The sequence below is a fragment of the Triticum urartu genome, chromosome 2, assembly GCF_003073215.2.
Source record: "Triticum urartu cultivar G1812 chromosome 2, Tu2.1, whole genome shotgun sequence".
Lineage (NCBI taxonomy): Eukaryota > Viridiplantae > Streptophyta > Magnoliopsida > Poales > Poaceae > Triticum > Triticum urartu.
In genome coordinates this window covers 65,033,092-65,043,134 of record NC_053023.1, presented here as the reverse complement: position 1 = coordinate 65,043,134, position 10,043 = coordinate 65,033,092, and the positions used below count along the sequence as shown (strand labels likewise).

General features: G+C 47.0%; 1 pseudogene; it reads left to right on the top strand.

Annotated features, from left to right (window-relative positions):
• The first annotated feature begins 3,558 nt into the window (after window positions 1-3,558).
• The window catches only part of LOC125535067, a 57,885-nt pseudogene continuing 51,400 nt past the window's right edge, over window positions 3,559-10,043 (top strand).

Here is a 10,043-nt window from a genome sequence, read left to right as displayed (position 1 = left end):
CCATGTCAACATTATCTCCATTGCCTTGCTCAATATCAACATCTGCTTCATTGCCTTGCTCCATATCAACATTGTGGCTCTGCTGTGTGGAGAAAAACTGGATTGGTTCAGGCTCCTCAACTACTGCATCTCTTTTTGATACTTTGGAGGGTGACTTGTACAACACCCCAACATCATTCACCTCATATACAGTGCTCTTGTTGGAAATATGCCCTAGAGGCAATAATAAAAGCTTTATTATTATATTTCCTTGTTCGTGATAATTGTCTTTATTCATGCTATAATTGTATTATCCAGAAATCATAATACATGTGTGAATAATAGACACCAACATGTCCCTAGTAAGCCTGTAGTTGACTAGCTCGTTGATCAACAGATAGTCATGGTTTCCTGACTATGGACATTGGATGTCATTGATAACAAGATCACATCATTAGGAGAATGATGTGATGGACAAGACCCAATCCTAAACATAGCATAAGATCGTATAGTTCGTTTGCTAGAGTTTTCCAATGTCAAGTATCTTTTCCTTAGACCATGAGATCATGTAACTCCCGGATACCGTAGGAGTGCTTTGGGTATACCAAACGTCACAACGTAACTGGGTGACTATAAAGGTAGACTACGGGTATCTCCAAAAGTGTCTGTTGGGTTGACACAGATCAAGACTGGGATTTGTCACTCCGTATGACGGAGAGGTATCACTGGGCCCACTCGGTAATGCATCATCATAATGAGCTCAAAGTGACCAAGTGTCTGGTCACGGGATCATGCCTTACGGTACGAGTAAAGTGACTTGCCGGTAACGAGATTGAACGAGGTATTGGGATGCCGACGATTGAATCTCGGGCAAGTAACATATCGATTGACAAAGGGAATTGTATACAGGGTTGCTTGAATCCTCGACATCGTGGTTCATCCGATGAGATCATCGAGGAGCATGTGGGAGCCAACATGGGTATCCAGATCACGCTGTTGGTTATTGACCGGAGAGCGATCTCGGTCATGTCTACATGTCTCCCGAACCCGTAGGGTCTACACACTTAAGGTTCGGTGACTCTAGGGTTGTAGGGATATGTATATGCAGTAACCCGAATGTTGTTCGGAGTCCCGGATGAGATCCCGGACGTCACGAGGAGTTCCGGAATGGTCCGGAGGTAAAGAATTATATATAGGAAGTGCTATTTCGGGCATCGGGACAAGTTTCGGGGTCACCGGTATTGTACCGGGACCACCGGAAGGGTCCCAGGGGTCCACCGGGTGGGGCCACCTATCCCGGGGGCCCATATGGGCTGTAGGGGGTGTGCCTTGGCCTACATGGGCCAAGGGCACCAGCCCCAAGAGGCCCATGCGCCTAGGGTTTCCAAAGGGGAAGTCCCACAAGTGGAAGGCACCCCTAGGTGCCTTGGGGGGGAGGGAAACCTCCCTTGGCCGCCGCCCCCCTAGGAGATTGGATCTCCTAGGGCCGGCGCCCACCCCCCCCTAGGCCCTCCTATATATAGTGGGGGATGGAGGGCTTTTTCACCTATGCCTTTGGTTGCCTCCTTCTCCCTCTCCAACACCTCCTCCTCCTCCATAGCGCTTGGCGAAGCCCTGACGGAGTACTGCAGCTCCATCACCACCACGCCGTCGTGCTGCTGCTGGAGCCATCTTCCTCAACCTCTCCTTCCCTCTTGCTGGATCAAGAAGAAGGAGACGTTACACTGACCGTACGTGTGTTGAACGCGGAGGTGCCGTCCGTTCGGTGCTAGGATCTCCGGTGATTTGGATCACGTCGTGTTCGACTACCTCATCCCCGTTCTTTGAACGCTTCCGCTCGCGATCTACAAAGGTATGTAGATGCATCCGATCACTCGTTGCTAGATGTACTCATAGATGGATCTTGGTGAAACCGTAGGAAAATTTTTGTTTTCTGCAACGTTCCTCAACAGCTCTCTCCAACATTGCCTATAGGAACTTGCTGATCACAAATATAACCTCTGTTTATATCTTCAGGTCTGGGCTCACTACCCCTAACTATTGTCAGGTTTACTATGTTCTGATCTTTATTGGCAATGTCATCCAGCATCTCATCCACCTTGTCATCATCACATATCTCCTCCAAACCAGCTACTCCCAACCCAGCATCCCTCACATAATACATATAGTCTTTACTTCCATATCCTGCTGTCTCTATGAGTGCTAACAGATTGAAAAAAGTGATGTCTGAAACACACATAGTCCTTTCCAAGTTATCCATGTCATGAAAGTGCAGTCTAACCTCCCAAACATCATCAAACAAGCTACAAAAAGGAACAATTCTTGTACTTATTAATTAAACAGTATAACACTAACTACAAACAATACAAGTGACATATTTAAAATATACTATGCATACCAATTTCAATAAGAGCTAACTGTGACCCTAATGTCTACTAAAGAAACAGTGCATCCTAACTCAAATAGCAATTAAAATCACAAAAATTATCACTATATTCTCTCCTAAACAGAGCATACTAATATCACTACAATCTAATTTAGAGAGCAGATGAACACTTAGTACTAGGCAAAAGATCCATTTTTGATTTACACACCTAACCCAAGGCTGTGCTGCTTGCCAATACAATCTAAACAGAGCATCCTAACCCAAATAGCAATTAAAATCACAAAAAGTATCACTATATTCTCTCCTAAACAGAGCATACTAATATCACTACAATCTAATGTTGTGTTTACACACCTACCCCTAACCCTAACTATGGAATCGACAGAAAATGAGGGGGGTGGGGGAGGCAGAGGTGATATTTTACTCCACACCGCCAAATGCAGATGCCCAGTGGTGGCTCCCCGTCGGAGTAGCCTGCACAGCACGGGCCAGAGCGCCGGCGGCGCGGTACTCCAGCGACGGGGACGGTGGTCTGCTCCGCGGGGCCCTAGCTAGGGTTAGAGCTACCGCAGACCTCCTCGGGTGGCTTTGGATCTCCGCCGCCAAACAACCCTCCTGCGCCGTTGCCACCTCCGCCATCCACTCCGCCGCCGGCGTCCGGGCTCGCCGTTGCCATGAATGAGACAGAGATAGAGGAGAGCGCGCCGTCAGGATGGTGGGGAAAATTTCAGATGCGGGAGAGGTGTCGATTCGATCTGGTCTCTTGACCTAGCGGGGGCACCGGTCCGCACTGTAGCGCCGTTAGACGGCGTCAGGTCGCGGCCGTGAGCCACGTCGACAAGACAGGGTCCCACCTGTCATAATACTGCTTAAACTGCCCGAACAAGAGGTTTGGTGCTTTCTGCAAAAGATTAGAAAAAAAAATCAGTGTTTTCTACAGCAAAAACATAGAAGAGTGTTTCCTGCAAACCTAAACTGAAATGTGGTGGTTTTCTGCAATTCACTCCATCTAATACCTGAGGTCCCAGCCAGGACGCCTGCTGGGTATGGGCCTGTAGATGATGGGACGGCGGTGGTTTGATCATGGGAGCACGACGAGAACAGTACGAATTCTTCTCTGTCTCTCCTTCTCGTTCGATTGCCCAGATGTTGTATCAATGTGAGGCGCTCCTCCATTCGATCCCAAGAAAACAATGGTATTGTCACTGACCATAATTGTATTTGCTGATTCTTATAATCTTAGGACAGAGAATTATGATCCTTATAATTCGGTTTTTATGCATATGAGGTGATTGTGGTATTGCTTAATCAGGTTTTTGTTTGGCTGGCCCTTGGTGACGCAATCAGCAGCCATCACCAATCCTTATCCGCGGCTGATGGCACTGCTCCAAATTAGCATACTTTAGTCCCTGTGCCCATGTTCAGTGTAAAAAATAACCAGTAGAAAGAAACAAATAGTTCTATTGTAGCCATTCATTTTTTATAGTTAGATCATTCATTCATTCCTTTTATTTTAAGATTATGTTTGAATATCATGCTAGGATCATGCTTCAGAAGCGCAGGAACGTCGCCTCCAACGTCACCTGCCGCCACAGCACCTGCAGCTCTGCGCACACCTGCAACATGGTTGCGCGTCCTCAGTGCAATGTATATTTTTTCCATCTATACTATTGGTGTCAATCTAAAAATTGATCTGTGTATATGATACTTACGTATCTGAAGTGTCTGGGCTCCAAGAGAGTACTATCTACATCTACATGCAATTATATTCCGCTTAAATTTACGGTCTCTAAACAAGTTTAATTTACGGTCTCCCAATATTAGGCCGATCCCGTGCATGAAAATTGTGGATTTCAAACATGGATTATGAAATAGGTTCGGCCGTTGAAGAGACGGGAGAGAGCACCCCGTCAGCTCGTCTTCCTCGCTCTCCTTCTGTGCCTCTTCTGCTCAGTTCCACAGGTTCCGCTTACGCCTCTCTCAGCCGTTCTTCTTCACTCCCTTCTAGCTAGGGTAAATGACTGAATCCAAAGAGAGAGGTTTGTGAATTTGAGGCCGGTCTTTTAATTGTAATTTTATTATTTCCTCACTTATCTTTTATCAGAAAACATCAAGGTAACAGTGGAGAAAGCTTTCGGTGAGGATTTACTAGAATACATGTCAGACTTGAAAAAAAGGCAGGTAAGCATTTTGCAAGAGGTTTCTCCGGCAGTGTGAATTTTTAGTATTTTTTGCAATATGGATGTTGTAGCACTCACTTACTTAAACAAATACATGCATTGTGCATGTGCAATACCGTAATAAAAGGAGAGGAGAAACTGAGTGAAGTTTTTCGTTGAGTAGACATATTGATAGCAGTACATAAAAATACCACTTATATACATATATATATATATATATATATATATATGAGTGTTCCCCGTTGCAACGCACGGGCATTTATATGCATTATTTATCAATGAACGAATCTATCTAGCTGCGCCGTCGGACATTTTATCCATGGATGATCTACGCAAATCTGCAGGAAGGACGGTTTTTGTTTTCTGGCCTATGAAAGCTCGGTCTCTAAATTATTGAGATACAGGTAAATAGTCTGTATGTGTTTTGTTATTGAAAGAACAAGAGCAACAAATAATTTTGTTATTGCTAAACAAGATTCAGGAGCGAAGTTGGACTACGTTAAACTTTAGATATTTGGTTAAGTAAACAATTGCAGGGAAGTCCTTGCAGCCAATATCTTCTCATCTGAAAATGATGCCTGAGATTTACTTGGTTCATCAAGCCACCGTTCCTGATGAAATTTGCTACTATATCTGTAGTGCTACTGAAATTTGAATTTTATAACCAAAAGAAATTAGGGCGAGCATTCATGGTTATTGTAGGGAGTGCCTATAATATGTGCTCTAGAGGTGGTGAAGGTAGGCCTGAGCATGTAATACTTGGAAGTGAGGACATCCAGCATCTTATAATAGATGATTTTCCCATGATTACACGAGTAAACGCAGTACACATATAGCAGGATGTGCTGATCAATTTACATAGGCATAACTAATCTCGACGCTACTTTTTTACTCTGTATAATCCCGGCCGTGCTTGCTCAAGTAGCTCTATAGGATGCCTTTTTTCTTTTCTTCCTAGGTACTTGCTTATTTTGGTTATTCTATCATGATCTGGTACTTACCTGTCCAACATGTATATGTATTTTTCTCACAAAAAAGCATGTCTATGTATAATATTTATATAGTAAAATGCATTTCCAAAGGAACCATTTACTTGATTTGATGCTCAATAATATTAATAACTAAAAATTTACCCTTTCTTATACTCTTGTGCTAATTTGTATGTTATTCTACTTTTCTGTAGATTACAGAGGATGCTTAGCACGGAGATGGCGACTCAGGGGGCGATGGCGGGGGCCTCCGCCGCCTGCGCCCGATCTCCTGACCTCGGCTTGCGGCGGCGAGTCGGGGGCCGCTTCTGGGCGCTAGCGGACGACGATGAGGACGAATCAGATGGGGAGAAGGACGCGGCTTCGCCGGAGTCTCTTCCATCGCCGACGCCTTCTGATTTGATTTGTGAGTTTTTCCATTCAAGTTATGATGAGGACGAGGTGGCATCGACTGTTGACAAGGTGCTATCCCTCGATGATCCGGCAAGGATCAGTTTACATGCGGGGGAGAAGAACGAGATGGTCCGGCGAGTCGTTCACCAGAGAACGGCGGCGACGGCGATCAGGCCATGGAAGGGGCCGTTACCTAAGGTACATCTCCCTACTCTTACTCTCGATGACTTTGTGGGATCTTGGAAGGTCATCGAAGGTCGCCGGAAGAAGAAACGGCAGACGGCGGCGCCAGCGCCGGCGCTGGATCGCGATGAGATCCGGTCGGCCAGGGAGGTGTGTTTGAATTATCTCTTGGGCCAAGTTGGGCCTGTTTTGAGAGATGTGGGCTTGTGCGCAACAAAACCAGGGCAAGTGGCCCAGGTAGCGACCCAAGCCATCGAGGCCACCAGTTTGACGCATGCAGTATGTGGTTTTGGCCTGCGAGCGGGGTTGAGTCACGTATGACGCGGTGCTAGGGATCCCGTGATCGCTAAACCGGGATTCCCAAAGCTGGGATCGGGACGAGCGGCGCGTGTGTCTCCACCGGCAGCGTTTTGGCCTGCGAGCGGGGTTGAGTCACGTACGACGCGGCGCTAGGGATCCCGTGATTGCTAAACCGGGATTCCCAAAGCTGGGATCGAGACGAGCGGCGCGTGTGTCTCCACCGGCAGCGTTTTGGCCTGCGAGCGGGGTTGAGTCACGTACGACGCGGCGCTAGGGATCCCGTGATTGCTAAACCGGGATTCCCAAAGCTGGGATCGGGACGAGCGACGCGTGTGTCTCCACCGGCAGCGATCCTTCCAGCGCTCGGCGTGGTAGCAATGGCAGGCCGAGGGGGTTGCGAGGTTCTTATTTGTTTGTGTAGGTGTGCGTGGGACTTGAGCGTGATCTCCTACTGGATTGATACCTTGGTTCTCAAAAACCGAGGGAAATACTTACGCTACTTTGCTGCATCACCCTTTCCTCTTCAAGGGAAAACCAACGCAGTGCTCAAGAGGTAGCAAGGACCAGTTGCATGTTCTCAAGTATGGCTTGTGCAGAGTTCAGAGCACGAATATTGTCATTGCGTTTGATGAGTGGACAGAGAAGGAACCCGAGGGTACACCGTTTGAGAAGGTTTGGGTTCGATTCTTTGGGACGTCGCGCAAATATATTAATCATTTTCTGGTTGCTTGGAGCTTGGGCTCACTCATTGGTAAGACGGAGCAGGTTGACATGCCGTTTACTCGATCTCATGGAGCTACGAGATTACTTGTGAGCGTGCTCAGTTTGCAGCATATTCCAGATGTGGTCAAGTGGGCACATGTCGGGGTTACATATGTGCTCGAGATTGAGATTGAAGATACGTCGGTACCACAGGAGGGAGATGATCTTCAGGACATGGATACGACTGAGGGAGATGGAGCCCTGGGAATCAGGAAAAGGGGCCAGAGAGTAATCCACGGGAGTCGGCTAAGGGGCCGGAGTCGTAGACAGATAAGGCAGCTACAGCCAAGGGAGTGTCATCTTCCACGACACCGATTAACACGCTTAGGTTTGGTTCTTTTGGAGCTCGGTCTGCACCTAGTCAGTTATGGAGCAACCGAGTGGAGGCGGATGACCCTGAGGAGCTCGAGTTACCACCGGTGCTGCTCCCTTCTATTGGTTCGCCTAATGTGCTTTTGTCCCAGAGGGTGGATTCCGAGGTTCAGGACCCGCAGGGCACCGATTTACCGATGACGATTGGGGGGTGACGGCCAGGAGGCTCACATCCCCAGCCCAATTTCGACTATACCTGGCTAGTTGGGGGAGGGGCGCGGGCAGGAGGCCCGCCCTGCTCTGTCACCGCGGGGCAGCCCTAGATAGCTTGGAGCGGGGTGCGGGCCGGAGGCCCGCAACTCGTCGACGTCATCTCCGCGCCACGATGCCGGAGTGAGGGGGGCGGGACTGTGGAGCAGGTGGCTCCACGGTCGCCGGCTCCCACCATTGCGGCTGGGGTTGCTTGCTCGGCTGCGCCCATCCCTTCTTCACCGGCAATTAGGGAGGGGCGGCTGAGTGGGGAGCACTCACCTTTGGAGAGGACTTTGGAGGAGCTCGTCACCTTCGGTGGGATCACGGATCCGGTTACGTCTGGCAGGCGTGTCCACAACCGGATCCAGGAACAGCCTGATGCTGATGACCTGCAGTTAGCGCGCCCCAAGAGGGCGGCCATGCTTTGAGATGTCGAGGCAACTACAGGTATGTCTTTTGATAGAAGTTGTTCAATTATGCATTTTTCAGAGCATGAAATTATTGATAAGGCAAACAACTTAGGAATTACTTTGGGTTCAAATGAAAAAGAGGTAGCGAAATCTATTAAAGATCTTCTGGATTTAGAAGCAGAACGGGCCTCTAAAATAATTAGGAACCTTGCATCAGTTAAACCCATGAATGAGGATGACATGAACAATTTAGGAATTGTAGCCCTAGAAAACATTTGCAATAATCTTTTGCCTAATGATGACGCCGAGGATGAGGAGGGGTCGGAGAGTATGGACACAGTAGAGCCTCTAGTCACGGAGGGCACTGTTTCACGTTATGTTAAACATACATGTACGGAGGGTACTGGGGAGAAGCCTAAGCGACCCTGGAAACGAAAGATTTATCCTACCTCCGCAGTTCGTAGAAGTGCTAGAGTTAAGCTTAAGAAAAAATTCCATGATGACATATAAAAGGAATCTTTTGGAATAGCAGAGGTCTAGCTGAGTTGGCTAAACGAAGGTTCTTGGCAGAAACAACAGTGGAGCAACATTTACATTTTATTGCACTTTTGGAAACATGACGGGATAATTTTACCTCACAATTCCTTGCAACTCTTTCCGGGGGAATTGATTTTGACTGGCACATCTTACCTCCTAGAGGAAGATCTGGTGGGATCTTACAAGGAGTTCGATGTGAAACACTTGAGGTCCTTAACGTGGTTCGGGGTGATTTTGCGGTTAAGTTTCGGGTGAGATCAAAATTGGATGGGTTCCGATGGTCTCTCATGGTTGTGTATGGTGCAGCATAACCTAAACTTAAACCAGATTTCTTAGCCGACATGCTGCGGATTTGTGGAGATGAGACTCTACCGATCCTTGTCGGTGGTGACTTCAATATAATTCGGAGGAGAGATGAAAAGAACAATGACAATTTTGATGGTCAGTGGGCTATGATGTTTAATATGATTATCGAGAGTCTTAATTTGAGAGAAATTGAACTCACCGGTAGACAGTATACTTGGGCCAACTCGTTGTCCACTCCAACGTATGAGAAGTTGGATATGGTACTTGCTAGTGTGGAATGGGAACAAAAATATCCTTTGGTGTCGGTTCGTGATGCAAAGAGCGATCTCAGATCATACACCATTGCTTGTAGACTCGGGCGAGGCCACTCACGTTGTGAATAAGAATGCTTTCTCTTTCGAACTTAGTTGGTTCGAGAAAGAAAACTTCTTGAAGATCATCGCACGTGAATGGGCAATTCCAGTTAGTGGAAGCACTAGTCTTGAGAGATGGCAAAATAAGATCCGTCATTTGAGACAGTTTTTGCGAGGTTGGGCTAGAAACAAAAGTGGGCTTTAGAAACAAAAAAAAAGAGAGACTTACTCGTTTAATTGAAGCTTTATATTTAAAAGCAGAAAGTACCCTGCTTATGGTAAATGAGCAAAGTTCCAAGTCTGAAGCTGAGCTAAGCCTTCGTGCGCTTCTTACAGAAGAGGAGCTCAAGTGGGCACTGCATGAAAAAGTGCTTAAGGTTGTCCAAGGGGATGACAATACACAATTTTTCCATATGATTGCGAATGGCAAACATAGGAAGAAGAAAATTATTCAGCTTGAACAGGACAAGGGGACAATTATAGGGCATGAGATCCTGAAGGCGTATATTTCTAATTACTATAAACAACTCTTTGGCCATCCGGAACCAAGTACGGTGTCCCTAGACGAGTCGGTAATTGGTGATATTCCCCAGCTACAAGTAGAGAGAACGATATTTTGGCTGCACGGTTTACTGAGAAAGAGGTTCTAGATGCAATCTCAAAAATAAAATCGAATAAAGCACCGGGACCAGATAGGTTTC